Below are 26,375 nucleotides of genomic sequence, written 5' to 3'. Positions count from 1 at the left end.
GATGCGATACGATGCAAAAAAGGCTATCGGATGATTTTCATGTCTCACGTCATCCATCTTCCGCGTGGCAGTGGCATGTTGGGGTCACGCAGGAGATTTGGATTGGGGGATTTGTTGCGTTGAGAACCAGGTAGACTTTACCATGAATGTAAACAAACTGACAGTTAATGATAGTGCTCGTGGAAAATAGGGTTTGTAGTCGTCTCACGCTTTCGTCTATTTGATGATATTATGACTGATGCACATGATGGCAGAAATCTGTACATATAAGATCCAGGTTGTAAAAAAAATGGATTATCCTTTAAATCAAATATATAGAAGTACTCATTATGGTTGTTTTTCATCTTCTGGGCATTGCAGTTTCCTACAGTGCTATGGTTTTGAGGATTTACTAAATGGCATGTTGATGAAGTAAATAACAATGGGATTAGTCTTTAAAAAGGACATTTTCGGACATCCGGGTGGCGTGGCGGCGGTCTATTCCGTTGCCTACCAACACAGCGATCGCTGGTTCAAATCCCTGTGTTACCTCCGGCTTGGTCGGGCGTCTCTACAGACACAGGCCGTGTCTGTGGGTGGGAAGCCGGATGAGAGTATGTGTCCTGGTTGCTGCACTAGCGCCTCCTCTGGTCGGTCGGGGCGCCTGTTCAGGGGGGAGGAGGAACTTGGGGGGGGATGGCGTGATCCTCCCACGCGCTACGTCCCCCTGGTGAAACTCCTCGCTGTCAGGTGAAAAGAAGCGGCCGGCGACTCCACGTGTATGGGAGGAGGCATGTGCTAGTCTGCAGCCCTCCCCGGATCAGCAGAGGGGGTGGAGCAGAGACCGGGACGGGCTCAGAAGAGTGGGGTAATTGGCCAGATAAAGACATTTTCCCTCCATGGTGGCATTTCAGCTGACGACTCCTCTGTGAAGGCACGGTGGGACGACGTCTCCTGATGACAGCAGAGATATTCTGTATTTATTTCTGGATTAAGAAACATGTCACTGATGCACACTCAGAGAGTAAAATAATATATAGAGCCCAGTTTCCCAAAAAAGACGTGTAGTCTTCAGGGGAAGTGGAGTTCTGCCAGAGAAGAACTACTGCAATGAAGTTTTATTTAACTGACAACGGAGAAGAAAGACCACCCTTAATCCCACTAATCCCACCACGGTACAGATCCTGTAAACTCAGACGAACGGTGTGTGCGTGTGCGTGTGTGTGTGTGTGTGTGTGTGTGTGTGTGAAATTGACATCTAGCAGACGCTGGGCGGGATGTGTCATGTACTTAGGCCACATAATTGGTTCATCCAGTAAAACAGATTTACAGTGACAGACAGCTGTCAGCCCTCCATCTGCGCTTCATGATGCTTTACTGGTGTCGAGAGTCTTCCAGAGGACTTAGCTTGACGTCTGATGTTGGGTTTGGGTGGAGAAACACTTTTTATCCACTGCTGTGACTGCCGAGGGCTCCTTTGCCCATATCACAATAAGCCGAGCTTGTGGCGTGAGCGCAGCCCCGGTTTAGCAGCTCTGGTCCCTCTGGAACCCGATGCAGGGGTTTGAGACTGGTGTGGACCCACAAGTGGGTCCCAGCAGGAGGCCAGGTCACTCACAGCATGTTCATAATGCACATTTATTTTCTTTTTTGTGATCAAATATTCATTTGTTTTTTTTTTATTTAAATAGTGATACATTAATTATTACAAAGTAATATAAAAAAGATATTATAGATCATTATTTGTCATTTTATATATTATACAATCTGAAAAATAAATACAATTTTATATTATTTATTAAACAATAAATGAATTAAAAATGTTCTTTGAGTTAATGCAAAACATGAAATAACGTAACTGTATTCCAAAACACTGTGTTTACTGTTGCTGAAAACAATATTTAATGCTGACGTGCCTCGTCTGTGTCATTTGGTCATTAGTAGGCACGAGTGAAGACTGAAAAGAGGAGTATTGCATCAATGAACAACATCGAGAGGATTGTTAATTAGCTCACTTGTTGACAGCTAATGAAAAAAGAAACACACACACACACACACACACACACATATATATATATATATATATATATATATATATATATATATATATATATATATATATATATAATTTTTTCAATTTCTTAATATTTTCCCGCTGTTTCTCCCCAGTTGTACTTGGCCAATTACCCCACTCCTCCGAGCCGTCCCGGCCTCTGCTCCACCCCCTCTGCCCATCCGGGGAGGGCTGCAGACTACCACATGCCTCCTCCCATACATGTGAAGTCGCCAGCCGCTTCTTTTCACCTGACAGTGAAGAATTTCGCCAGGGGGACGTAGCACGTGGGAGGATCACGCTATTCCCCCCAGTCCCCCCTCCCCGAACAGGCGCCCCGACTGACCAGAGGAGGCGCTAGTGCAGCGACCAGGACAGATAGCCACATCCGGCTTCCCACCCCCAGACACGGGCAATTGTGTCTGTAGGGACGCCCGACCAAGCCGGAGGTAAATATTTGGTGGGTGTGAAGCCACAAAATGTCTCCGGATTTGCTCAAAAAAAGAAAACAATTCTGGTCACCTTACATTATTTGGTCTATGTTAATGTAGAATCAGCCGGGAGTGAACTCTACAGGAGCAGCAAAAGGCTCAGATCTAGTCGACGTGCCGGGAGAAGAAGTCAGGGTGTGGGGCTGCGCCCTAATGTTCCTGCAGCACGTGAGATGACTTGCAGCAGGCTTGGGATTGTGGTATGTCTTCTTAAAATATAGCTCAATAAGTAGCATTAAAGAACCAATACTTAGGAACTGGCATCTCTCTCTCTCTCTCCCTCTCTCTCTCTCTCTCTCTCTCGGTGCCTGGAGCGCTATCTTATCTTGACCGAATACATGTTTGAGTCTAAGCCCGACACGTCCCCTCGAGTCCAGTCACAGCCAATGGGTTGTGATGTATTCAATCACCGACTCCCACAGCGATAGGCCATTATTGATGACTGCTCCCTCTCACAGTTCACATTTCATCATTTTAAGTGCATCTTTTCACGCTGCACTTTTTTTTTTTTAAGAAGTGAAGTGTTCCCGAACTTGTCTGATTATTTAGGCCTAGGGGGAAACGCTGTCATCTGCCTCCTTTGAGAATACGAACGTGAAATGTCTGACACCGGAAATTACTCTTTGGCCAGATGTTACTGACTCACTGGAGATGAAAGCCGAGATCACGCCAGGATACTCGCGCTAAGTGGTAACTTCTGGAAACAGTTATGAAAAATTGTCACACTGCGTCTTTTCTTGACTACGTCGGCAATGGAGTCACTGAGGCTGATTTCTAATGTTGAGCAGAAATCTCTGAATTCAAACCAAGGGTTCAGCTGATGCCCCCACAGACTCCTATCTGTATACTGAAGTCGTTAGATTACAGATTTAAAATGTCTGAGACCTGTGAGACAGCCAGCTTAATAGTATTATGGCAGCACGGTGGCACAGTGGTTAGTGCAGTCGCCTCACAGCAAGAAGGGCCTGGGTTCGAGCCCCGGGGTAGTCCAGCCTTGGGGGTCATCCTCTGTGTGGAGTTTGCATGTTCTCCCCGTGTCTGTGTGGGTTTCCTCCGGGTGCTCCGGTTTCCTCCCGCAGTCCAAAGACATGGAGGTCAGGTGAATCGGCCTTACTAAATTGTCCTAGGAGTGTGTGTGTGTGTGTCGGCCCTGTGATGGCCTGGTGGTCTGTCCAGGGTATCTCTCCGCCTGCCACCCAGTGACTGCTGGGATAGGCTCCAGCATCCCCACGACCCTGAGAGCAGGATAAGCAGTTTGGATCATGGGTGGATGGATGGATGGATGGATGGTATAAGCATTCTCATTCTCTTTATGTTCGCTTATAAAAGTCTGCTACTCCCCCCTCTTTAGGAATCCAATCTGGTCTGATCTGATCTAATCCAACAATTCAATCTTATCCATAGGATTACATTAGTGTTAATACTCCATCATGATAAACGCAGAGGGAATCTATACCTCTCAGGGAACATACAGCTGCGGCTGGTTGCATTTTCCTCAGCTGGATGAGGCCTTTCTGTCTTCTAACACTTGTAAATTTTATGTAAACTAATGCAGACGAGCTATATGTTTCTTGGTTCTTATTAGGCAGCACGGCGACCCAGTGGTTTGCACTGTTGCCTCACAGCAAGAAGGTCCTGGGTTTGAACCCCAGACCGACCCAGGTCCTATGTGTTTGGAGTTTGCATGTTCTCCCCGTGTCTGTGTGGGTTTCCTCTGGGTGCTCCAGTTTCCTCCCACCATGAAAAAGATATGCATGTTAGGGTTAATACTCCTGCGCTCCTTAGCAAGGCAGGAAAAAAGGTGCTGCAGCTGCCCACTGCTCCTATCCAATAGGATGGGTTACATGCAGAGAACAAATTCTTTGTAAGAATACAATGACAAAATGAAGTGGCTTTCTTTGCAAGAAAGCCATCTTACACCATCCACCATCACCGCCATTTTCCCACACCATCTTCCCACAGTACCGGTGTGGGAAGATGGTGTGCGAACTTACGGTTGCGGTGGCCTCACCCAGTACTGTCCATGCAGTGTCTTTCTCCACGTCTGCGTCTAAGTTTCCCTCATTTGATGGCCGGAAGAGCTGGCGCTGGATCGACTGGGAGAGCTTGGTCTGCTGCATCCTGTGGGCCCAGGGACCGCGGCCCTGCCCGGAACTGTGCCCGAAGAGTAAGCTCCAGGGGCGGTCTGATGGGATGTGGAGGCAGGGCAGGCTAGGCTAGCTACTAGCTCATGCGGACCGGCAGTTCTGACAACACCAAGGGCGGTCTGGCGGCAGCGCCGCCTAGCCTTGACTGTGTTTTCAGTGTCGTTGTGTGGCGTGCGAGGAAGTGTGTCGAAGGTGTCTAGCAGGGAGAGCTGGCATTGGATCAGCTGGGGGAGCTTGGTCTGCTGCGTCCGGTGGGCCCGAGGACCACGGCCCTGCCCGGAGTTGCGCCTGAGGAGAAAACACCAAGGGCGGTCTGACAGGACACAGAAGCGGGGCAGGCTAAGCTAACTGCTAGCCCATGCAGACCGGCAGTTCTGACAGTCAACCTGCTTTCATTCTCTTGGACAGTGAATGTTTTTTTGTAGTTTGATACACTATGTGTTCTGTTCCTGTAATTTTTGGATATGTGTTTTTGTCGTTGTGTTGCACTGCTGTTGGCTGGGGGAGACGATATTTTGTTTCATTTCGTGTACACAGGTACATGAAATGAAACAACAAAGTAGTCCTGATTCCTGATCCCTGATTTTGGCTGTTGCATCAATCTTTCTACCAGTACTAAATCAAATCAGTTTTATTTGTATAGCCCAATATCACAAATTACAAATTTGCCTCAGTGGGCTTAACAGCAACACAACATCCTGTCCTTAGACCCTCTCATCGGATAAGGAACAACTCCCTAAAAAAACCCTTTAACAGGGAGAAAATATAGGAAGAAACCTCAGGGAGAGCAACAGAGGGGGGATCTCTCTCCCAAGACGGACAGCGTGCAATGGATGTTGTGTTCACACAATTTACATAATACAACATTGAAAGAGGATAACAGAATTATAATGGACATAACATTTATGAAGAACAAGATGCACAGGATGCCAAGCAGTGTCCAGATGCCAACCGAGCAGTCCAGGACCCAAGCCACGCGACCAGCATCATCATTCAATTCAATTCAGTCATGTAGTAAAAGAAAAACTTAGGTGAGGAGTGGAAGGGCAGGCAGCATCCAAATGGCGACCACCATCACCACGGAGACCTGGGAGGAGAACCGACCGCACATGCATGCAAGAGAGACTCACATGACACCATTCAGACACAGAGAAAGAGAAAGGAGACGACATCATTCAGAGAGAGAGAAAAGACATGTTAGGGAAGAGAACAGTTTGCAGTAGTCATTAGCCATAATCAATTAAGTCATCGATTCGTCATAATCTATACTCTGTAATCTATACTCGATAATCTTGTCGGCAGAACAGTGGTTGGTAAATTCATTGAGACAGAAAACCCCCATTTAAATTCCTCTGGGTCATGGAGATTTATTTGCAAAGATTTCAACTGAAGAGTTCTCCCTGTCTTCAAAACGTAGACCTAATTCACATATGAAGACTAATCAATAATTTGTCTGGCAATTTTACATATTCGAGCTCATGTGTGAACGCAAACTGGAGTCGATACTCCATAAATGTTGTACCAGCAATCCGCCGAATTAAGACGGAGTAACATTTATGGAAACATACCCAGTCAATGAAAGTTTTAACAGCACTTGTCAAATGTGCCTTTTTCACGGCAGACATTTACCAAAGTGTGAGATTTATCCGTAAACCAGTAAATGCAGGCGCGCATATGAAATGTCTGTAGAAAAAGGCCATCCTGGAAAGAAGGGAGCTACTTGTGGTCGGCACTGAGGAGGAAATCAGTGGTCCGCCTTGTGGTACAATAGTGTGGAAAATCAAGAGAGCCAAGATGATGACTACATAGTAGTAGACATGCTGTTGTATTTGGTGACATAGGGAACCTGTAATGAGACAGAAGACTCTCATGTCACATGTGAGCAAACGCCATCCTCCCATCTTACCGATGGAAGCTGTGTGTGTGAATGGAAAACTAAAAGTCATTACTGTCATGTTACTGCATGTATGTATATCTGGAAAGGGCTTTTGTGATGATTGTAAGAAGTTTGTTGAATCTCTAAAAGTTAGCTTGTGTTACTACTAGAAATACCTGGCGTTCAAAGGTGCAACGTGTATATTTAACTACCCCCCCTCCCTTTTCTCCCCAATTGTACTTGGCCAATTACCCCACTCTTCTGAGCCCTCCCGGTCACTGCTCCACCCCCTCTGCCAATCCGGGGAGGGCTGCAGGCCACCACATGCCTGCTCCGATACATGTGGCGTCACCAGCCGTTTCTTTTCACCTGACAGTGAGGAGTTTCACCAGGGGGACGTAGCACGTGGGAGGATTACGCCATTCCCCCCCCCCCCCGAACAGGCACTCCGACCAACCAGGGGAGGCGCTAAGCAACCAGGACTTAAATACCCACATCTGGCTTCCCACCCGCAGACATGGCCAATTGTGTTTGTAGGGACGCCCGACCAAACCGGAGGTAACACAGGGATTCGAAAGTTGTCGTCACATGACACACAGCAGTTCTGGATGATGACGTGGATGTCTTTGTGAATGTTTGTAATGATGACTCATGCAGGTGTGATGAATCAAACAGTATTCGCTGCTGAAGTTTCAGTAGTTTGTTTTCCCTTTTTACACTCTCTCTTTTTGGAGGGGGGGGGGTGTTTTCATTCTGAGGCTTAGCTCTCCATTTCTTTCATCCTCATTCTTCTGTAGTCTGTAGCAGTACTGATGCATCATCCCCTGAAAACCAAGTATTCATATTGACAAAGTTCAAGGTGTTAATCAATATCAGTTCTAAACTTGAAAACAAACACCAAACAAGTCCAGGTTAGTGACCAATTCTTGTTAATAGTCACGAAATCTACAGCGTCTGGGTAGCGTGGCGGTCTGTTCCGTTGCCTACGACAGTTCGAATCCCCGTGTTACCTCCGGCTTGGTTGGGCGTCCCTACAGACGCAATTGGCTGTCTCTGCAGGTGGGAAGCCGGATGTAGACATGCGTTCTGGTCGCTGCACTAGTGCCTCTCTCAGGTCGGTCAGGGCGCCTGTTCAGGGGGGAGGGGGAACTGTGAGCCTCCCACATGCTACTTCCCCCTGGCGAAACTCCTCACTGTCAGGTGAAAAGAAGCGGCTGGCAACTCCACATGTATCGGAGGAGGCATGTGGTAGTCTGCAGCCGTCCCTGGCAGGGGTGTAGCACAAAACTCTGGGCCCTATACATAAGCAGTCTCTGTGGGCCCCTTTCCTCTTTTGTCTCTCCCGCATCACTTTCACATCATTGTAGCTATGACGCTGATAAATGTATGACGCTGCGTGTGTTACAGTACTAGCTAGCTAGCTAACTGCTACTATGTTCAGGTAGTAGGAGTTAAGAGCTAGCTAGCTAGCTGCTACCTAGCTGTGGAGTTAGCTAGCCACCTTTCTTTTAAAAGCTCCTAGCTCACATTTCTTTTGGAAGAAATTACCCAACAGTTGTTTTCCCTCATCTTGCCTTCTCTCCCTTTCCTTTTTTCCCTTTTCTTTTCTGGCACCCAGATTTTGCTTTCTTTGGGAAAGACATGACTCTGTGCTTGTATCAGCAGTCACTTGCGACAGGACTAGATGAACTGCACTGAGAGATGCTCGTGAGGGGCAGACTAAACCATTTTGCACCTTTTGTAAAGGTTGAGAGGGGCCTCAGACAGGGCTGAGAGGGGCCTCAGAGAGCCTCCACTATTTTCTTTAAGTCCCTCAACCGATGCATCAAGCCAATTCTAACTGACGTTATGACACTAATTAGTTAGAAATAAAAATTTGCAAACCGAAACAAACTTTTAATCCCAGGCTTCCCGAGCCCCCCCCCCCTTTCTGGGCCCTGGTAGGTCCTTCCCCCTCCCCCCCCCCCACTACGACACCGCTCCCCCGGATCGGCAGAGGGGGGTGGCGCAGTTACCGGGACGGCTCGGAAGATTTGGGTAATTGGCCAAGTACAATTGAGTAGAAAAGGGGGGGGGGGGATCATCATGAAATCGGTCTCTGGTACACACAACCAGAGTAGATACACAGAAAATAGTATGCACACATTGTGGTATGTCCCGTTCAGGCTCTTGAAGGTTATGCAGAACTTGCTTACAGTGGCGGTCGTCTCGCAGTCTGTCAGCCAAATCTAAGAAAGCACACAAGAGATGCTTTGACTGTGCAGACGCCTTCTGGAAGGTTGGATGGGAAACCGCGAGGCAGTATCTCTGTAGGCTACCACACAAGGATGATGCACTTCCCCACACAAATTCCTCTCTTTAGCGTGACTGTGAGTCCAGGGCCCTGTGAGTCCCAATTTAGCCACAGCTTTGACCCAGAACACCGTAACAGGCTTTTCTTTTGCCGGGTCAAGTTCTTATACCGGTAATGATGCTGCTTCCTTTTGTGTGTTCGTCCAAACTTCCTCGGTGAATTGAGACCTGGTACACTAATGCACGGACACACACACACAGGATGTTGCACACGGGCCGTGGAATTTCTGCTGGTGACAATTAAATAACAACACCGCGCCGTCCCAAAGCCCCAATTATTCCTCAAAACGCTTTCTCTCCCTGACGAAAGCCATGGATCGGAACTTCAAAACAGGCACAAACACAGCCCGGAGCCGGTCTGCCGATACGGCACTACACATGCATGACCGGGGGAGGACAGACCTGAACACAGACCTGAACACAGACCTGAACGCTGTGTGTGTCTGTGTGTGTCTGTGTGTGTGTGTGTGAGCTGGCTGTTAACACACACAGACTTTGTTTGTGTTGCGAAGCCTGGGTCATCTGTCTTCAAGGGAATTAAGGCTGTTGCCCTAGTTATGGACTGCTACCACACACACACACACACACACACACACACACACACACACACACACACACAGGCACGCACACACACACACACACAGGCACGCACACACACACACACACAGGAAGGTTTATAAACACACCAACCCACAAACGATTTAAACGTAGAACTAAAAAACAATTAATATCCTCAAGATTTAACCTCTTTCGATTCCTCTCTCTCTCACTCTCCCTCTCTCTCCTCCTCTCCCCCCCTCTGGCTCTCTCCCCGCCCCCCCTTCTCTCTCTCTCTCTCTCCTCCCCTCTCCCCCGTCTCTGTCTTTCTCTCTCTCTCCCCCTCCCCCCTCTCTTACTTTGTCTCACTCTCTCTCCCCCCTCTGTCTCTGTCCCCCTCTCTCTCCCTTCCTCTCCCCCTTCTCTGTCTCTCCCCCCCTGTTACTTTGTCTCACTCTCTCTCCCCCCTCTCTGTCTCTCTGTCTTGCTCTCTCCCCCTCCCTCTCTCTCAATCTCTCTTCCCCCGTCACTCTCTCTCTCTCTCTCTCTCTCTCTCTCTCTCTCTCTCTCTCTCTCTCTCTCTCTCTCTCTCTCTCTCTCTCTCTCTCTCTCTCTCTCTCTCTCTCTCTCTCTCTCGCTGTCTCTCTCTCTCTCTCTCTCTCTCACACACACACACACACACACACACACAAAGTGTTGACTCCACAACCCTGATACCGGTCAGAGGCATTGCTTGCTTCCCTCGCCTGGAACTCTGCAAAACTGCAAAGAGCCCCTGGCCCAGGAGAGAGAGAGAGAGAGAGTGTGTGTGTGTGTGTGTGTGTGTGTGTGTGTGTGTGTGTGTGTGTGTGTGTGTGTGTGTGTGTGTGTGTGTGTGCCTGCCCTGCTAGCTGACACACAGTTTGTTAGCAGGATTAATGCCCTGTCTCCCCAGGCCACTGTTCCTTTGCTCAGCCCGAGTGGGATCACAGTGTATTTGTGTGCGTTTATGTGTATTTGTGTGTGTGTGTGTGTAGTGTGTGTGTTCAAGGGCATGCATTCTTCTCTTTCATAAACTACAGAATTGATTTTACTCAAGTTAAAATCTCATCGCCAAGTTTGATATCAATTATTTGTCGGAGGTGTTCCCGACAGCGTCTTGTCTGGAGCTGGAGGTGTGATCGGGGAGGTGTGATCAGGGAGGTGTGATCGGGGAGGTGTGATCGGGGAGGTGTGATCGGGGAGGTGGGATCGGGGGAGGTGGGGATCGGGGGAGGTGTGATCGGGGAGGTGTGATCGGGGAGGTGTGATCGGGGAGGTGTGATCAGGGATGTGTGATCAGGGAGGTGTGATCGGGGGAGGTGTGATCAGGGGGAGGTGTGATCGGGGATGTGTGATCGGGGAGGTGTGATCGGGGAGGTGTGATCGGGGGAGGTGTGATCGGAGAGGTGTGATCGGAGAGGTGTGATCGGGAGGTGTGATCGGGGAGGTGTGATCGGGGAGGTGTGATCGGGGGAGGTGTGATCGGAGAGGTGTGATCGGGGAGGTGTGATCGGAGAGGTGTGATCGGGGAGGTGTGATCGGGGGAGGTGTGATCGGGGAGGTGTGATCGGGGAGGTGTGATCGGGGAGGTGTGATCGGGGAGGTGTGATCGGAGAGGTGTGATCGGGGAGGTGTGATCGGGGAGGTGTGATTGGGGAGGTGTGATCGGGGAGGTGTGATCGGGGAGATGTGATCGGGGGAGGTGTGATCGGGGGAGGTGTGATCGGGGAGGTGTGATTGGAGAGGTGTGATCGGGGAGGTGTGATCGGGGAGGTGTGATCAGGGGAGGTGTGATCGGGGAGGTGTGATCAGGGGGAGGTGTGATCGGGGAGGTGTGACGCACGTTGTTTCGTCATTGTGCAGCCCAACATCCCCCACTACAGATGTGCCTCAGGGGCTTCACAGCAACACGCGTCCTGGCTCTAGACCCTCGCGTCGCATCAGGAACAACTGCCTAAAACCCTGTAGCAGGGAGGAACGACGGGAAGAAAGCTCAGGGGGAGCAGCGGAGGAGGCGCTCTCGCCCAAGACGCACAACGCGCAGTGATGTTGTGTTTACACAATTTAAACAACACAACACCGAAAGAGGAAAACACAGGTATAATGTAATTATAAAACGTATGAAGAATATGATGAGGAGGAGGCCAAGCAGTGTCCAGACGCCACCGGAACAGCCCAGGGCCCGAGCCACGCGACCACCGTCGCCATGGAGACAGAAAAAAACCATCAGTCACACGTCTGAGAGAGAGAAGGATATAACACTGAAACAGGACAACAAACTTACATGGATGTATAAGATGTGTAAAAGGAAAATGTGATGAGGAGGATGCTAAGCAGTGTCCAGGTGGCGACCACGGTCACCATGGAGACCTGGAGGAGGACAGACTGCACGTGCACACGAGGGAGACTCACGTCACACCCTTCAACAGAAGAAGAGAAAGCAGAAGACATCATTCAGACAGAGAGAAAAGGCATGAGAGAAGAGAACAGTTTGCAGTACTCTATAATCTATACTGTATAATCTATACTCTACTCTATAATCTATACTCAATAATATATAATCTATACTCAATAATCTATACTGTATAATCTATACTGTATAATCTATACTCCATAATCTATACTCCATAATCTATACTCAATAATTTATAATCTATACTGCATAATCTATACTCTATAATCTATACTATATAATATATACTCTATAATCTATACTGTATAATCTATACTCAATAATCTATACTCCATAATCTGGTTGGCAGAACAGTGGTTGGTAAATTCACTGAGACAGAAACCGGCCCGCCCATGCAGTACAGGTTGTGAAGTACTCACTTAAAGGCAACTGATTGTAGACTAAGGCAAAAAAGATGAGTTTTAAGATTGGATTGGAGGAACTCAGCAGACTCTGATTGTCTGAATGCAGCAGACAATCAGACACTGTTAGTGGTCCTACTTATGTTTTGCAGAGGGAGACCCCATTTACACAATATAAATAGTATTACCGTCATAAAATGCATTCCCACAGCTGACTGTTGAATAGAATGAGGGTACTGACACAGCAGAGCAGCTCATAAAGCAAATATGAAGAAGTAAAGCAATTGTGGTGTGTATATATATCTATATATATATATATATATATATACACACACCACACACACACACACACACAGTAAAGTAAAATCAATCTAATGACAAGTTGTAGTAGGTTTACCGGAAGTACTGGATAATTATAGAGTAAAATTAAAGCAGAATAAGGAGGTTTAGTCAGTAATTATATGGGCATTCGTTCTTATGGTGAGTGGTATAGCCCACATACAGGGCAAGACAGGTGGGCGGTTTCTTCACATGACTGCGTAATTAACGCCATGTAAAGAAACCTGAAGTAAGATCCATGAAAATCTAATGCCAAGTTTTACCCGGGGTGCAGTTTGCGGGTTGGAAGCCGGATCTGGGTGTGTGTCCTGGTCGCTGCACTAGCGCCTCCTCTGGTCAGTCGGGGGGGGGGAGGGGGAACTGGGGGGAATAGTGTGATCCTCCCACGCCCTACGTCCCCCTGGTGAAACTCCTCACTGTCAGGTGAAAAGAAGCGGCTGGCGACTCCACATGTATGGGAGGAGGCACGTGGTAGTCTGCAGCCCTCCCCCGGATCGGCAGAGGCGGGTGGAGCAGCGACCGGGGCGGCTCGGGAGAGCGGGGTAGTTGGCCGGGTGCAACTGAGTACAAATATTAGCAGATAGTCACTAGTGTGTTGGGCAGTTCTGTTAACAGTAACAGTGTCTGTGTGGAGTCTGGATGTTCTCCCCGTGCGCAATACTGCTTCCTGTCTGTGCCCCTGAGCAAGGCAGTGGGAAAAGAACTGGAGTCGGTGCCCGGGCTCTGCAAGCTACACAGCTAGGACGGGTTAAATGTAGAGAAAGAACTGCCCCCATGGGGGGTTAATAACAAAGGTAGTAAAAAGAAAAAGTAACCCCCCCCCCACACAGCCTGCCGGATGCTGCAGCACTTCCCCCGCACGTCCGTTCGAGCCCACAAGCCGGTGGTGACATGTCAGCGTAAAGCACACGGCTGTTAGTGGCGCGTGTCATTGCGAGCGGTCAAACCCCGGCAGCATAAAGACGTGAGCGACCTGGGAAGTATCAGTGTTTCAAAGATGGCGGGGGGGTGGGGGGGGGGGGCTTTACACTGGAGTCAGAATACAAATCATGGCTCGCTATTTTTAGCCCTCGCTATCTCCCGGAACAGTATCAAAGCATCCAAAACATCTACACACACACACACAGACACACACTCACGCACACACACGCACAATCACAGAGGCAGCACAATGTGGCACACCCTAACAATGAGAAATGGCTGCAAGATCTGCATCCGTGTGCTGTGTCTGTGTCTGTGGAAGTGTGAAGGGGAGCAGCGTGTGAAAAAAGATGAAAGGGCGAGCGAGATGGAGGAAGAGAGAGAGAGAGAGAGAGAGCAAGACAGAGGGCGAGAGAGAGAGAGGGCGAGAGAGAGAGAGAGAGAGAGAGAGAGAGAGAACAAGGAAAGTAACATGTATGCAAGCTGCATGGTGTGTCACCAGTCATTTGCATAGCAAAGAAGCTCACATGTCGACGGCGTAACGCACACATGGTATGTCACTATTTGCTGTTTTGCTCAAATGTTGGTTTCATGTGAAACAAACAAACCACGGAAAAGTGAAATATGGTGAATGCTCGCTGTTTGTCAGTTAGACGGGGGAATAAGTATAATTACAGGGCGTGTGGATACGGCGCGGTGGTTAGCGCGGTCGCCTCACAGCAAGAAGGTCCTGGGTTCGAGCCCCGGGATAGTCCAACCTTGGGGGTCGTGTGTCCCCCCCCGTGTCTGTGTGGGTTTCCTCCCACAGTCCAAAGACATGGAGGTCAGGTGACTCGGCCGTACTAAATTGTCCCTAGGTATGAGTGTATGGGTGTGTGTGGGCCCTGTGTGACGGCCTGGTGGCCTGCCCAGGGTGTCTCCCCACCTCCCGCCCAATGACTGCTGGGATAGGCTGCAGCCTCCCCGCGACCCCTGAGAGCAGGATAAGCGGTTCAGATAATGGATGGCTGGATGGATGCTTATCCCTACTCAGGGTGGCGGGGATGCTGGAGCCTATCCCAGCAGTCATTGGGCGGCAGGTGGGGACACACTGTGGACAGGCCATCAGGCCATCACACAGGGCCCACACACACACACACAGGAACAATTTAGTACGGCCAATTCACCTGACCTTACATGTCTTTGGACTGTGGGAGGAAACCGGAGACCCCGAAGGAAACCCACGCAGACACGGGGAGAACATGCAAACTCCACACAGAGGACGACCCAGGACCACCCCCAAGGTTGGACTACCCCGGGGCTCGAACCCGGGACCTTCTTGCTGTGAGGCGATTTCAGACTTGACAAAATAGAAAAAGACTTGCATCTGGACTTTGGCTTTAACACCAGTGACTCACGAGTTGACTTGGACTTGAGCTTTTTGACTTGAAAGACCTGGTACCTTCTCCACGCCAAAGATAAAAGGCTTTTAAAAAGTGTGCAGCCAATCACCTCTTCATTGCCGTCAGTACAGGTCCACTTTGTATCAATCCATAATGAATACAACATCTCGAAAAGCAGTCATAATTGGTGTAAATGTAGTGTATTAACTATTACTCTGTCGTTAAAATTCCCAACATTGCATTAAATTTGATGAAGAGCATATAATGACTTCTTGAGGACTTGAAACTCAAAGTTTAGAACTTGGCCCTTGACGTCGGACTTGTGGGTCTTGACTTCGGACGTGAGTGACAAGACTTAATTTAATTGAAACTGACTTGTGACTTGGAAAGCAATGATTTAGTCACACCTCTGTAAATTAAACCTTTCATACTAGAACGACCAAGACGGTCATTATGACCGTTTTGGATTTTCAAAGTTTAATAAATTTTGGGGGGGGGGGGGTGCAGACCTGCTGCTCCCCTGAATTCTCCTAAAATTGCATATATTTGCATTAAAATGAGTTTTAGATCCATTGCACCCAAAAAACAAAGTGATGATAAGATCTACCTAAAACGACCATGGGCGGACAAAATGACCGTCTCATAATTTGGTATTTGTCTTGACAGAATATAGAGTTTAAAAACCGCCCATGGCTGTTTTAGGCAGGAGTGAAATCCTGGCCTATAGAGATGGAAAGGGGAACACGCTCACAGCAGAAGTGGCATGACCGGAGCCCGCCGCTGAACGAGGTGGGATCACAATGTGTCAATGTAAAACACAAGACACTCGTTGCTAATGTATCTCATGGATGCTGTGTGTGTGTGTGTGTCTGTGTGTGTGTGTCTGTGTGTGTGTGCGTGCAAGAGTGAGCAAGAGGAAAATTGACGTATGTGCAAGCTTTGCTGCCGTGAGCTGTTTAAAAGCTTTGCACATGGAGACGTGATGCCAAAGTGAAGACTATATAATGTAAAAATGTATGTTATAGGTCCAAACAATGGAACCAGTAGATTTCAGACATATGAAAAACCAACAGGAACTGTTTTAGTAAGGTGTTGGACCTCCAGAACAGCTTCAGTGCTCCTTGTCATAGATTCTAGTCTGAGCTCCGCTGGAGGGATGGACGCCATTCTTCTAAAAGATATTCCCTCATTTGGTGTTTTGATGATGGCAGTTCAATTCAATTCAATTTATTGTCATTAAAAACAATGCACAGGCACATGTTAAAAATGAAATGAGGGCTGTGGTTTCACCAAACAGTGCAAGACAGACACAGACAAACACAGCAAAAACAGGATAAGATATACACACATGAAGACCAAAAGCTAAAAATAAGTTAAAGAAAGAGCATGAGTACAAAATATTTAAAAATATCTACAGACATTCAGTGGGTAGCCAGGTTCAGGTGGGCAACAGCTTGTGGAAAGAAGCTGTTTTTGAGCCTGGTAGTGCGGGCTCTGAGGCTCCTGTAGCGCCTCCCAGAGCGCAGGGGGGAGAACAGTCCATGGTTGGGGTGGGTGGGATCTCTGCTGATGCTCAGACCCCTTTGAAGGCAGCGTTTGTGATAAATGTCTTTTACGGCTGGGAGCTGGGTACTGGTGATATGCTGGGCCGCCTTGACGACCCGCTGCAGAGCTTTCTGGTCTACTGACGTGCAGCTGCCGTACCACACTGAGATGCAGATGGTCAGGATGCTCTCTATGGTGCAGTGGTAGAAGTTGGTGAGAATTTTGGGGGATAGACGGGCGCTCCTCAGCCTCCTCAGGAAATGCAGGCGTTGTTGGGCCTTTTTCACAAGGGCCTGGGTGTTTAATGTCCAGGAAAGTTCCTCGCTGATGAGGACTCCAAGGAATTTAAAGCTGGAAACACGCTCCACTTCCACCCCATTGATGTGTATGGGGGAGTGGCTGCAGCTTCTAGACCTCCTGAAGTCCACAATCAGCTCCTTGCCTTCTGCACATTAAGGACAAGATTGTTGGTAGTACACCATGATGTGAGGTGCTCAATCTCGTCTCTGTAGGCCATCTAAACATCAAAAAGTAAAGGGCCCCCATCACCAATTAAAATTTCGGAGTCCAGGAAGGCAAACGGTAATTTTACAACATCCTTCGCGGTGGATATCAGTGGGGAACATCATGGGGGAGACGCCCACACAGTGCACCAGCTGATCGAAGAGAGGAGAAGGACAACAGCTGCCTAAGCGTAAACCAGTGGTGATTCCGTATGTGGCGGGAGTGTCAAAAGAGTTGAGATGTGTATTTTCCAAACACTGCGTCTCAGTTGCTTTCAAACCCCAAAACATGCTCTGCCAGAAATTGGCCCACCACAAGGATTGGGTCCCCCGGCACAAACAGAGCAATATAGTGTACCCTGTTAAGTGCCAGGAGGATTGCCGTGACTTGTACATTGGGGAAACTAAACAGACACTGGCCAAGAGGATGACACAGCACAGGAGAGCTAACACGTCAGACCAGGACTCCACAGTCCACACCATCTACAGACCAGTGGTCACTCTTTCAAGGATGAGGATGTGCACATCCTTGATAGGGGGAACGCTGGTTTGAGCGGGGAGTCAAAGAAGCCATCTATGTTAAGAGGGAACGACCATCCCTGAACCGGGGGATGGGGGGCACTAAGAGAGTACATCTGTCACCATCTTACAATGCTGTGGTTGCAACTATTCGCCAATCCTATGTGAATAGTAATTGTGCCGGTTCCAGCCCTTATGCCACTGTGTTGTTTATAAGGTTGGGGATATCTGCCGTCATCTGAGACTGACAAAGTCACTTAGATGAGTGATGAAACGTTTCTCCCACCAAACGTTGTGTCCAGATGAACTGATTTAACTTTCTGGGATTTCCTTAACTGGATTATTGAGCATGCAAAGACATCCACCCACTGGTCGAGAAAATGGTGAAGGATGACCCATCTGAGCACCTCTCTGTAGACCAGTGCCTATGGTTTTTGTACTACTTAACTCTATAACGTGCATTCATCTTTGTAATGAGGGGTTTATGCACTGCAACCCTACTCTGATATCCCTCTCCATGTAGATGTCGACAGACTTTACTCCATGACAGTCTGATCACATCCTGCATTGAGATTCTCCGTCACCTAAGGAAGAGTTGCTCTTCTGTTTTTCCTTACATATCACACCAATGCATGACCATCACACTCATCGAATATGTGCTTTCAACCACAATTTCCAGCCCCGTTTTCTGATGTCTTTCCTATAGATCTGAATGCAAATGTCCCTTTAGTCACTGTTCCTGTTGAAGCACTAGCCAGTGGTTCAGCCATTGTGACCAAAGCTCCAGCCATCCGTGGCCCAACAATGAACCCTCTTTCAAAATGTCTTAATAATCTAGGTGTGAAATCCCAGAAAAGCTGAATCAGTTCATCTGGACACAGGGTTTAGTGGGGAAAAGTTTCATCGCTCATCTAAGTGACCTCGTCAGTTCTCAGCTGGCTGCGAGTATCCTCAAACTTATGATGAACAGTACGGTTGCATAATGACCTAAGCCGGCGATCTAACACCAGCTTTATATGCAAATTGCTGTGACCGTTATGTACAGTTGTCATGTGTACTATTCATAGAGGACTGGGGACTAGCTGCAATCACAGCATTGTAAGATGGTGACAGATGTACTCCTAGCCCCCCCCCCCCAGTTCAGGGATGGTCGTTCCCTCTTCACATAGATGGCCTCTTTGACTCCCCGTTCAAACCAGTGTTCCTCCCTATCAAGGATGTGCACATCCCCATCCTTGAAAGAGTGGCCACAGGTCTGTAGATGGATGTAGACTGTGGAGTCCTGGCCTGCTGCATTAGCTCTTCTGTGTTGTGCCATCCTCTTCACCAGAGTTTATTTAATTTTCCTAATGTACAAGTCACGGCAAACCTCCCAGCCCTTCAAACTGTACACTATTAAGCTCTTCCCTTCCACATGTGATGGCTTTGGTTGACTCGGCTTAACTCGACGCGTCAGCCTAACCCGGCTGGGATTTGAATTTCCATCACAACGGTGCTACCCGCTTGAAGGTGTGATGATACGCTCACCGTGAGTCGATGACGTTTAGAACCTGCGCCTCTTCTGCAGATCAAGCACTTGCCATTCACTTTTGTCTTTGCCCTTTTTTTTTTTGAGACACAATTTAAACAGACGAGCACCTGAAGTATCAGCTGTGTCCGCAGCGGAGGCTTTTTAAACATGTCGCTGAATCACCACAGATCCTGGGAGGATGACCAAGCCCATCTGATGTCACCGCAGCCGGTTTGGAGGCGAGTCTGGCGCGCTTTGGCCCGACTTCAGGGAAGGTTCATCTCGACTCGGCACAACTCGGCCCATTTCAGCTTTCAATGGAAACGCAATGCAGCATGGTTGGACTCGGCGTGACCAAAAGTGCCAATGGAAAAGCCCTTTTATAAGTTGCTCTGTTGGTGTTTGGGAACACGTTCCTTGGGTCGGACCAGTTTCTGGCTCATGTGGAAGGGGAGAAATATCACATTAAGCAGTGTGGTTATCCTAAGTGGACGTTGGGTACAGTCAGGTGGGCGCCCGAACAGGGCGCTAGCCAGTTGGAGAGAGGACAACGGCTGCCTGAGCGTAAACCAGCGGTGAATTCCGCATGTGGCGGAACAGTTGAGACGCGTATATTCCAAACACGGCATCTCAGTTGCTTGCAAACCCCAAATCACGCTGCTCCGGAAATTGGTCCAGCCCAAGGATCAGGTTCCGGGAGGATCGTCGTGATTTGTACATCAGTCCAAAATCAAGGCCAGATGAGCACAGCGTTTCTATACAAGTCACAGAGCACGAAAAGATGCAATTGCTTACTTGTCTCGCGCACTACACCTGTATGGAAGCCCCGGCATTCGTCATAGTTCTCCTCTCATTTATTCAGGTTTTTCCTTTAATTTGCCACCCGTCTGAAGATATAGCCGTAGAGAAGATTTATGTTTTTGAAGACTCGACCGTTGTTGTGTTACATTTGCTGTTTGTTAACTCAATAATTCATTTGAGAAGAGAGGAGGTATCCTGGGCACTTTGGAAGTGTGTGTGTGTGTGTGTGGGGGGGGGGGGGGTAAGAAGATTGCAGTCAAAGGGGAGCTGATGTAATTTCAGCCGGAAATCCCATCATGAATTCTTATGGTCTTGTCTGACGATTATTCGAGGCTTAGGTTGAAAGAGAGAGAGAGATAAAGAGAGAGAGAGAGTGTGTGTGTGTGTGTGTGTGTGTGTGTGTGTTAGAGACAGAGAAATAGTTTACAGAAAAATCAGACATGAAATAATATGAAATAATTCCTCTCTGAATAGATAGATAGATAGTGCAGGGTGGTAGGCACAATACCCCTCTCTCCCATCCGTGTGAAAGGGGCTGATTAAACCAGGTAGCTGAATGTCATTTTATTTCTCTCCTCCCTGTCACCTCCTTATTTAACTTTTTTTCCCCTTCTTTCTTCATTCCAGGCTCCCTCCTTCTCCAAACTCTCTTTATTTCACGTTTAAAAGCCTTGGCTGGCCGGACAGGAAACACACTAGCCTAAATTTAACAAACCGGTAATAAATGGCCTCTCTTAATCTCTTCATGTTCGTTCTCTTTCTCTCTGTCATTCAGCCTCCTCCTCCTCACTATCCCTCCCTCGCCTCATAGAAAGACAAGTAGAAATTCCTGCTGAAATTCCTGCTTCATCATCTCATCAGCTCCAGAGGCATTCCTGGATGTCTTAGAGAGCATGGCATAGGCGTGTGGGTGGCTGGAGGAGGAATGGGAGTGTGCGCACTTCCCCTGCTCACCGGGGAGGTGTAAGCCACCATGCGCAGCTTACCGGTACCCTCCAAGGGGGACTACTACGCGATCAGGTGAGCTGTCCAGGACCGGGTGGGCCTCAAGCCAGAGGGACGTCGCCGCCCGTTCAAGATGGTTGCCCTGGAGGACGCCGGCCATTCCTTCATTCTAGCACAGCAGCTCCTTGACATGCAAGAAGGTGGCTGCGGCAAGACCCGGAGGATGTCCTCCAGCAAATGGCACTGGAACAATTCATTGCTTGTCTTCTCCGTGCCACTGCTGACTGAGTCCAGTGCCACTGTCCTGAGGGCCTGGCCAAAGCTGTTGACCTAGCGGAAGACCACCTTGCCCTTCCCGCCCGGGACCAACACAGCAGGCCTGCTGTTTGCCCCATCCCGGCCCTAAGGAGAAGACTGCACCGAAACACACACACACACACACACACACACACACACACACACACACACACACACACACACACACACACGGCAACCCAGCAACATATACCGCCCCCAAGCCTCGTCCTTGCTCTAACCTCTCTTTCTTCCCTAATCCACATGACCCAGCTTGAGCCTCTACCCACCTGGACGCCCAGGGAATGCCTCGAACATCAGGCCAGGGTTTCAGGTGGTGCAGGAAGGAGGCTACTGGCGGAAGGAGTGCCCTTTAATGGAGGTGGGGAAGGTGGTCGAGGTTCTTGGGCAGTTAGCCCCTTCTTCTGGTCCAGATGGAAGATATAGAGTCCCAGTAGGTATGTAAGGGGGTGTATATATAAGGCTTTGATGGAGGCTCTACGCAGACACCGATCCATACAAACCCTGGTTGGGACATTGGTGTAGATGTCGTGGGTGGAAATTTGGTGTGTGCATGGGGATTGTCACAAGTATCCAGTGTTGACTGCTGACAAAAATTGGGAAGGGGAAAAGAAAGTCCAGGCCGCGGTCAGTGCCCGCCTGTTGCAGCCTTTTTTATTTGGCTTGGCTTGGCCGAGGTTTGACAGAATGGTTAGGTAGACAGCGGGGCCATAAGAGGAAGAGCCAGGGCGATGTGAGCCGTGCACAGTACGAAGTGATGACGCGAGCGCATCCGAGTCAGGCAAGGGGGAGTTGACAATGGCTCCGGTGGGCCGCCCAGCGGAGGACTTCCCATCGAACAGACTTGGAATGATACTTAGCTTTGTCTTTGACCATGTAATGACCATCAGTGGTCAACAGGTGCACCCGAATGCCATATTCATCCCTATGTTGCAATCATTAGAAACCAGATATATCGAGTAAGTCACAACAGTCAAACCGGGGTAGAAAACACTAAACAGTTAGTACAAAAAAGCTGTTGGGAACTGATCTTCAAGGTGGCTCATCACAACCCATGGCAAGGCACCTTGGATATAATAAAACCCTCGACCGGATAATGGCTCGATTCTACTGGCCAGGGATTCATGGCGACGTGCTTCTGTCGTGTGCGTCTGGCCACGAATGTCAATCGGTAAATCTACCGGCAAGCCCAAAAGCGCCATTGCGCCAATTACCATTAATTGAGGTCCCATTTGAGTGTATTGGCATGGACCTCATCTCACCATTAGACTGGAGCGCACGGGGATACCGCTTTGTGTTAGTGCATTGTATAATCCGCTATGACTATCTCAAAGCCGAGCCATTGCACAGCATCTCTGCTTAAAGTGTGCAGCGCTTAGACACTGTTTCATGTAATCTCCCCATGCCACAATCCCGAAGGTGATTCTGATGGACCAGGGCACGTTATTTATTTCACTCACACTACCTGAACTCCGTGAATTGGGCATAAAATCGATGCACTCGAGTGTGCAGTATCTCCCCCAAACAGACGGGCTCGTAGACAGACGGACTGGGGGAGAGATTTAATGAAACTCTCAAAAACATGATTCGTGAAGATAGCCACAACTGGGACAAATGGTTGGATCCTGTTATTTGCAGTGTTGGAGGTGTCTCAGGCCTCCACTAGGCTTCCCCCCTTTGAATTGTTGTTTTGTAGAACACAGACAGGTGTATTGGACCTAATTAAAGAAAACTGGGAGAGCGGTCTGAGCACCAGTAAAAGTGAAATACAGTACATCGTGGACCTGAGAACAAATCCATACACTAGGGGGCAGTTGTCACAGGAGAATTTGCTCCAGGCCCAGAAACGGCAGCAACACCTGTGTGACAGAGGACTGCGACTACATCAGTTTGCACCGGGAGATAAAGTCCTCACATCACGTCCAATGTCCAGTTCCACATTACTCGCAGAGTGGCAAGGACCCTTCATGGTCACATGGCAGGGATGTCGACTATGAGGTTGTGCGTAATGTCAAGGGAGGCGGAACACAGATTTACCACCTTGATCTAACGGAGGCATGGAGAGAGGCGGTTCCAGTACCTCTGGCCGTGGAGGTATCGGAGAGAGATGAGTTGGGGCCGGAGGTACAAAAAGTAAACAATCCTGCTTCCCTCCATTGTCAAAACCATCTCTCACCCCGCCAGAAAGCTGAGGCTGACTTGTTGCAACAGCGGTGTGCTGATGTGTTCTCCCCCTCCCAGGGTGCACGACCCCTCGTACAGCACGGCATACTGACATCGCTAGGCATGACGGTGCACTCACGTCCGTTCCAACTGGCCGAACACAAAAGAAACCTGCTCAGGCAGAAGCCAAGGCCATGCTGGAAATGGGGGTAATAGGGGAGTCTAGCAGGCACTGGTGTAGCCCCATCGTCCTCGTGTGTAAAACCGATAGGTCTATATGCTTCTGCGTAGACCACCGCAAGGTGAACAACGTGTCAAAGTTTGATACCCATCCAATGCCACGGGTCAACAAACTCCTGAACTGGCTCTGCTCGCTTTTTCACGGCACTGACTTTAACCAAGGGCTACTAGAAGATTCCTTGTCTCCAGAGAGGCTTAAGGAAAGAGGGGCTTTCTGTATGCAGGACGCTTTGTGGACACTTCTGATTGAGCTGATCGGTGCTGCAGCCACTTCTCAACGCCTCATGTGTGCTGCAGCCGCACGCTGCATATGCTGCCACCTACTTGGATGATATCCTCCGCAGTAGCAGTTGGGGCCAGAATATGCGGCAGATGGCGGCAGTGCTCGACTCCTTGAGGCGGCCAGGGCTCACGGCCAGCCCGAAGAAGTGTGCAGTCAGGCGGCGGGAGGTATGGTATCTGGAGTACCACTTAGGCGGCAGGCTGTTGTGTCCCCAAGTAGATAAGACGGCAGCGGTTGCGGCCGGCCCGAGACGAAAAATCAGGTGAGGGCATTCGTGGGACAGGCTGGCTACTACAGGTGGTTCATCATCACCCTGACGGAGCTGACTAGTCCCCTGACCGACCTCACCAGAAAGGCTACCTCAGATCCGGTCCAGTGGCGTTCATGAGGGTTAAACAAGCCCTCGGTGGGGAGCCGCTGCTCTACACGCCGAACTTCTCTCTCCCTTTCGTCTTGCAGAGGGACGCCTCAGGGTCCTGGGGGGACGGACACGGACAAACATGCAGGCAGAAGACACACGGTGGAACAGAGAGGACGACGCTCTGAATGAAGAGAGCGAGGCGGCTCCAGCACCAGAGCACTTCAGCCCATGTGGAGTGAGAAATGGAGACATTGCGTGAAATAAAAACCTGTGTTCCACCAAAATCATGTCCACCCTTCCATCCTGAACTCCTCCAGTGGCAGCAGCTTCGCCAGATCCATTATCTATGGCTTCTCTATTGACTTCTCTGTTGTGCTTATGGATGGTTGCTTATGGATGGTTGCTGCTACCTACGGTAAGTATAGGCTGCTACCCCCTGCAGGGTGAACCAGGAAGTAGATCATTAGATCAGCAATGTCATCCACCAGCGAGTAAAATATCTAATGGCCTGTCGGCCTGTCCAGGGTGTCTCCCCGCCTGCCGCCCAGTGGCTGCTGGGATAGGCTCCAGCATCCCTGCAGCCCTGAGAGCAGGATCAGCGGTTCGGATAATGGATGGATGGATGGATGGATGGATGGATGGATGGATATGTGTGATGGAAAAAACTTCAAAAATAGCTTTTATAAGCGCTACAAAAGTAAGACTCAAGTTGTAAAAAAATGCAAATAAGTCTTCAAATAGCATGATATATGTATATTCTCAAAAGCACCTCCTACACCTACTCCCATCTTCGCTGAAGTCTATTGCAATGGTATCCTCCATCCAATTATTTTTTCTTTACTTTGACAGATTTGACAGACCTTCGCCGACATTTTTCAGTGGAAAATGATAGAAGCTCTGCTTGAAACACAACTATTAAATCTGTTTGTTCCACTGAGACGATCTGTCTACTTCCACCGTAGGAAATAGTTTTCTATGAGGATGGCCTTTGCTGCAAGACGAAAGGAAATGAAGAGGAAATATCACAGTGCTCCTCAGGGAGCCGGTGTCCTCCCAAAAGGCCAAATACAGTAAACTGATCAAATCTCGAGTCATAAAGTTTCAGGTGCAGGCAGAGATGAGGAGAATACTGAAAATCACTACTTAAAAGTACTGCCAAATTTGTGACAAGTTAAGGGTATTGATTAAGAAAATGACTAAGGGTAGATGAGTTTATTAGTGGAAAAATACTCGAGTAATTTGCGAGTTTTGTTATTTTTATGTATACAAACAAAGCTGTAGCTCTAAAAATGTGGAAATATTCATTAATGATAATAATAATAATAATAAACATTGTGTCTAAAGTGTCTTTCAAGACACCAGAGGACACTATGCATAACAAGATCAGTGATCAAAGTAAACAAGTAAAATAAGTAAATAGCCATCAGTAAGATCCAATCCAGAGAAACCTGGACATCTAAGTCAATCCATAGGCCTGTATTTAGCTGACATAGCCGATATCAATGAAAACAGCCTGGACAAACACGCCGCAAGAACAAAACGCTTTTATTTTGGTAGCGCAGATCTCAAAAAGCATCCAGGAGCGGTACCTAACAATAGTCAAACAGCTTCTTCATCCAGTACTTTCTTTTCACTCTGTAATAGTTATTAACATGAACGTCACTGGGTGGGCGTCCGGGTGGCGTAGCGGTCTATTCCGTTGCCTACCAACACGGGGATCACCGGTTCGAATCCCGCGTTACCTCTGGCTTGGTCGGGCGTCCCTACAGACACAATTGGCCGTGTCTGCGGGTGGGTAGCCGGATGTGGGTGTGTGTCCTGGTCGCTGCACTAGCGCCTCCTCTGGTCGGTCGGAGCACCTGTTCTGGGGGGAGGAGGAACTGGGGGGGAATAGCGTGATCCTCCCACGCGCTACGTCCCCCGGGGGAAACTCCTCAGTGTCAGGTGAAAAGAAGCGGCCGGCGACTCCACATGTATGGGAGGAGGCATGTGGTAGTCTGCAGCACTGCCCAGATCGGAAGATTGGGTGGAGCAGCGACCGGGACGGCTCGGAAGAGTGGGGCAATTGGCCGTTCAGTACGGCCGATTCACCTGACCTACATGTCTTTGGACTGTGGGAGGAAACCCACACGGACACGAGGAGAACATGCAAACTCCACACGGAGGAAGACCCCCAAGGTTGGACTACCCCGGGGCTCGAACCCAGGACCTTCTTGCTGTGAGGCGACCGCGCTAACCACCGCGCCCCCGTGTCACTACTATAAATCAACTCAAGTAA

This window comes from Lampris incognitus, chromosome 16, assembly GCF_029633865.1.
Source record: "Lampris incognitus isolate fLamInc1 chromosome 16, fLamInc1.hap2, whole genome shotgun sequence".
In the NCBI taxonomy this organism is placed as follows: domain Eukaryota; kingdom Metazoa; phylum Chordata; class Actinopteri; order Lampriformes; family Lampridae; genus Lampris; species Lampris incognitus.
The sequence above is the reverse complement of the archived record's forward strand: the minus strand, read 5'-3'. Positions refer to the sequence as shown.